This window comes from Ovis aries, chromosome 13 (assembly GCF_016772045.2).
Source record: "Ovis aries strain OAR_USU_Benz2616 breed Rambouillet chromosome 13, ARS-UI_Ramb_v3.0, whole genome shotgun sequence".
NCBI classification, from domain to species: Eukaryota; Metazoa; Chordata; class Mammalia; order Artiodactyla; family Bovidae; genus Ovis; species Ovis aries.
This window is the reverse complement of record NC_056066.1, coordinates 34226015-34232014: the sequence shown is the minus strand read 5'-3', so window position 1 is coordinate 34232014 and position 6000 is coordinate 34226015.

Sequence of the window (6000 nt, the reverse complement as noted above, 5' to 3'; positions counted from 1 at the left end):
TTATTGATTATTCATTTTAAATAGAGCCGTGTGTACATATCCATCTCAAACTCCCTAACTATCCCTTCCCCACATCCTTCTTCCAGCAACCATAAATTCATTCTCTAAGTCTGTGAGTCTCTGTTTTGTAAGTAACTTCATTTGTATCATTTCTTTTTGGATTCCACATTAAAGGAAAAAAGAAAATGAAACAAAAATGTCCTCTGGTTACCACTGAAAGTATTATATTTCTGAGATGGCGAAAAAAGAATGTTGTCTTTTCAGAGAATTTAAAATAATAGTAATAAGTGGTAAGTGTTCTATAGTAACTTGCATAAATAATATTTCCCAGGTGATTTTCCAATTCAAGAGCAGAGCCATTTGGTAAAGTGAGATGGTGTCGCCAGTGATTCCCAGCCAGGAAGAAGCTTGCGTGCCTTTGGAAAAGCTCCTCTTCTGGTTCCAACAACTTTCCTACTCACTTTCCACTCTGCCCACCTCCACTCCCACCCCACTCCCACCCCCCACTATGGAGTGAATGCTGGGGAATCAGAATTGATGTGGGCTTAGGGAAGGTGGGTCCCCATCTTGGAATTCCTTCCCCTCCATGACCCTCCAGCCTCATGTGAAAACCACTGACAGAATAACCCACTGTAGGGCTTGGTGTCCTGTCCCCCACTCCCCCCACCCCTGCCAACCCCTCATTCAATATCAAAGAATATTTCTTTCCCCAGACACAGAGAGTCCAGACTACATTTCTAAGCTCACAGAGCTCTTCTTGACCCGTCTACCAACAGTAATAAAATCTTTTTTGTCCTGTTGGCCCAATAGGTGAGATGTGGATCTCAAATACCCATCTGAAAATCTTTCTTAGATCATTTCTGGTGCCAGTCCGCAGAGGCGGGTTCCCCGGGGAGCTGACTCAGAGGTGGACGTCAGCAGGTCAGCATGCGGAATGTTTATCAGGGAGTGATCTCAGATTCTCACTGAGGGTGCAGGGAGGGATAAAGCAGTTTTGAGCTTCTAAGGCACTGGTAGTATTCCACTTCTTAAGTTGAATGATAGGTACTTGGGGGTTCATTTTATTAATATTCCTTATACATTCATTTTACATATGCTATTTCAAATGAATGTTATATTTTACAATTTTAAAGCTTTTTTTTGTTGTTGTTCTTAAGAGTGATGGACCACACAGCCTGATAAAATGCTCTGACACTTGAATTCCTGGCATTTCTGGAATATTCCCTTAGGCCACCATTTATTCTCTGGACATTTTGACATCTTTATGTATCAAACGGGAATTGTTATAAAATTTACTTCATATGTTCATGGTGAGGATTAAAGGAATTATGCCTGTAAAGTGGATTAAATAGTGTCTGTCTACAGTTCACATTCACCTGGAACCTCAGCATGTTAACTTATTTGGAAATTCAGCCTTGAGAGATGTGATCAGTGACAGTGAGGTCATACTAGGGTAGGGTGGGCCCTCAACCCATCTCCTCTTCCTTATAAGAGAAGGAGAGAACATACAGATATACACACTCAAGCAGGGAAGAAGGCCACGCGTCAGAGGCAGAAACCGGACTGAAGCAACCACAAGCCAAGTTACGCCAAGGACTGCCAGCAAGCGCCAGAAGCTCAACAGGCAAGGCAGCGTTCTCCCCTAGAGCCCGCAGAAGGAGCACAACGCTGCCAGCACCTTGATCTTGGGCTTCCAACCTCCTGAACCAAAAGAGAATACATTTCTGTGGTTTCCAGCCACCCCTTTTCTGGTGCTTTGTTCAGGTAGCCACAGGAGATGGATCCATTATGTAAACGCTTAGGTGGGGACTTCCCTGACGGTCCAGTGGTTAAGAATCTGCCTGCCAATGCAGAGGACACAAGTTCTATCCCTGGTCTGGGAGGATTCTACATGCCAGGAAGCAACAAAGCCCAGGCACCACAACTACTGAGCCTGTGCTCCACAACAAGAGAAGCCACCGCCGTGAGAAGCCCACTCACATCAACTAGAGGAGAGCCCTCCCTTGCTGCAACTAGAGGAAGCCCACGCATGGCAATGAAGACCAAAATAAACAAAATGTTTAAATTGCTTAGCTGGTCCTTGGCACAGAGAAACCACTCACTGAAAATTAGCCATTAGGTACATTCAAACATCTGTGCCAGTGGTTTGACTTGGAACCTTCCCCTTGGCGGCATCGGCCTGCGGGGCACTTCACGAAGCACTTAGCCACAGTTTACTTTCGTATGACTGTTGTGTGAGTGACTCTATTATTTCTGGGCTGCAAGCTCCAGGAGATGGAAACTAAGCCTTATGCAGCTTTTGTGTCTCTTATAGCACCCACCACCACGATGCTAAAATTTGAGTGCTTTCTGTGGGTTAGAAGCAGTGCTAGGTGTGGGAGTCACAGAAGATTAGCTGCCCTGTTGGATGGTTTTGTGGTGAGTGGGTCAGACAGTGGAGTCCCCATGGGTCTCTGTGATAAATGCGCCAACAGAGACAGGGGAAGACAGGAGTGAGAAGGGATCACACTCACTTTTCAGCTGAGGCTGAAGTGATACAAGGTGGGTTTGGGGTGAAGCTAGGGCTGGATTTCCAGGAATCTGCAAAGACCCCTTTGTGATGGCTTGGCAGGCAAAGCCAAGGAGTGTGAGTTCTATCCTTGGAGACAAGGGGCAATCCTGTGGCAGCCTGAATGGGAGGGGGCTTCGGGGGACAATGGATACATGTATATGTGTGTCTGAGTCCTTCTGCTGTTCACCTGAAACCATCACAACACTGTTTGTTAACTGGCTATATTCCAATACAAAATTAAAAGTAAAAAAAAAAAGGAGCAATCAAAACTGTATTCATTTTCAGGTTCTTTTCCATTTAGCTTATTACAGAAATACAAATGGTCATAAGAGACGACTATGAGCAACTATATGCCAAAAAAATGGACAACTTGGAAGAAATGGACAGATTCTTAGAAAAGTATAACCTTCCAAAACTGAGCCAGGAAGAAATAGAAAATTTGAACAGATCAATCACAAGCATAGAAATCGGAACTGGAATAAAAAATCTTCCAACAAACAAAAGCCCAGGACCAGACGGTTTCACAGCTTATAACGAAATTAAGCAGAGTTCCCTGTGCAATACAGTAGGTTCTTGTTGGTTATCTGTTTTATAAATAGTAGTGCACACAGCTAATACTAGCACAACATTGTTAATCCACTCTACTCCAATATAAAATAAAAATTAAGGTAAATGAATAAGAGGAAGAAAAGTGTATTCTCCTTTCAATAGGCTGGTTTTTGGACAAATGACCAACTGCCATTCCCTGGAGGCAGCCTTCACTGAAGTCTCAGTATGGCAGGTGTTGTGCTGGTGGTTGGTGGCTGCTGGCTCATTGGGGGCCATTGCATCCTTTCCTGGGTCCTTGGGGTCCTCTGAATGGAGAGGGCGATGGCACCCCACTCCAGTACACTTGCCTGGCAAATCCCATGGATGGAGGAGCCTGGTAGGCTGCAGTCCATGGGGTCGCTAAGAGTTGGACACGACTGAGCAACTTGACTTTCACTTTTCACTTTCATGCACTGGAGAAGGAAATGGCAACCTGCTCCAGTGTTCTTGCCTGGAGAATCCCAGGGACGGTGGAGCCTGGTGGACTGCCGTCTATGGAGTCACACAGAGTCGGACACGACTGAAGTGACTTAGCAGCAGGGGTCCTCTGAAATCAGAAGGGAAGTCCTGAACCTCCTCATGTACCATAACACCGTGATGTTTAATTACAGAATCAGTGAAAGCAAAGTGGGTCATGTGGTCCATTTCTGTGAACTTTGAGAAGACTTGGGCCTTGTGTGAAAAGTTGGGTGGCTGAGCGTGAGCTGCTCCATGCGATGGGAGTCCTGGGAAGGCGCAGGAGGGAAAGATGGAGCCGATGGAATCGGGCAGCAGAGCTGGGAAGAGGAGGCAAGGTCCTCCAACGAGGGCTGGAATACAACTCCCAGCTCCTTCCGTGACTCAGCACATACAAAGGGTCTCCAGGGGGCCACAAGCACCAGCCAGGTTCCACGCGAAGCCTGTGGGCAGCTCTAAGGATCAGCATCTTCCAGAGGTGAGTGCATTTTGCAGACTGGGGTTTCCGGGGAATTCTGACTCTGTCTATATATATAGCCTTCTTCCAACTTGATATTTGTATAGCATAGTATCTCCTTTCTCGAAATGTTTTTTTCTTTCAAATCAACTTGATTTTACTTTTAATTCAGTAAAACACACCTGCTTCAAAATGTGTATTCTGATGGGTTCTGACAAGTTTGTACACCCAGGTAACAACCAGTAAGTACAGTCAAGATAGAGATTGTGGGCTTTACCCCAGAAAATTCCCTTGTACTGCTTCTCACTCAATCCTTCCAGCTCCAGGCAACCGCTGATCTGCTTTCTGTCACTACAGATTAGATCTGTCTTTTCTGGAATTTTATATAAATGAAATCATACAGGACATATTCGTTGCCGTGTCAGGCTGTTTTTTCTCAGCATAACGTTTCTGAGAACCGTCCATGTTACTGTGTAGAGTGTGCTCTTCTGCGTGTATGGTTGACCAGCATTTTATTGTGCGGCTAGACTGCCATTTGTTGATCTGTTCGCCTATGGATGAAATTAGCATTGTTTGCACTTTGGGGCTGTTACGAATTAGACTTCTCTGAAAATTTGTCTACACATCTTGCTGTGGACATATGTTTTCATTTCTCTTGGGTAAATATTAGGAATAGGATTTCTGGGTGGACCCTTTAAAATGTGTCTTTAGAAGAAACTGCCAAAGTGCTTTCCGGAGTGGCTGCAGAGTCTTGTTTTCCCACCGGCAGCGTATGAGTTCCATTGCTCTATGTCTTTGCCAACACTGGCTGTGGACTTGGTGTGTTTCTTTAATTTTAGACATTCTAGTGCGTGTGGAGTGGTTTCTTGCGTGCTCTTCATTTGCATTTCTCTGTAAATACTGACATTTAGCATCTTCTCATGCGATAATTGGCCACTCTTGTATTAAATCACGCTTCAAATTTTTTAATCTTTTTTATTGAATTGTTTCTTATTATTAAGTTCTAAGAGTTCTTAAATATTTTGATACAAAGATTTTATTGTTTGTACTGTAAATACATGTATATGACTATATGACCAGCACACTGAAAAGACTATCATTTCCCCATTAAATTGCCTTTGCATCTTTGTCCAAAATTAATCGTGTATGTGTGGGTCTATTTATGGATTCTACTCTGTTTCTTCCATCTGTGTATCTTTTCACACACCAATACTACATTATCTTGATTTCTATAGCTTTATGGTAAATCTTGAAATTAGGTAGTACTGTCAGTTCTCTGTATCCCCCAATTTTACAAAATGCAGATTGAAAATATTCTTTAAAAAATAAATAAATCAACAACTCCAGAATGCTCCAAAAAGCAAAACTTGAATTTGCGGGGTGTAGGCAATTATTTACAAAAGGCTTTCTTGGTGGCTCAGTTGGTAAAGAATTGGCCTGCAATGCAGGAAACTGCCTGCAATGCAGGAGACATGGATTTGATCCATGGGTCAGGAAGATGCCCTGGAGAAGGAAATGGCAACCCACTCCAGTATTCTTGCCAGGAAAATCCCATGGACAGAGGAGCCTGGCAGGCTACAGTGCATGGGGTTGCAAAGAGTTGGACACGACTTAGCAACTAAACCACCACCACCACCAAGTAATTATTTACATAGCATTTACATCATATTAGACGTTGTAAGTAGCATGTACATGCATGCTAAGTCGCTTTAGTTGTGTCCGACCCTTTGCGACCCTATGGACTATAGCCCGCCAGGCTCCTTTGACCATGAGATTTTCCAGGCATGAATAATGAAGTGGGTTGCCATGCCCTTCTCCAGGGGATCTTCCTGACCCAGGGATTGAACTGCGCTCCTGGCTCCTGTGGCTCCTGCATTGCAGGCAAATTCTTTACTGCTGAACACAGAGAGGAGTTGAGGTATATGGGAGGATGTGCACAGATTACATG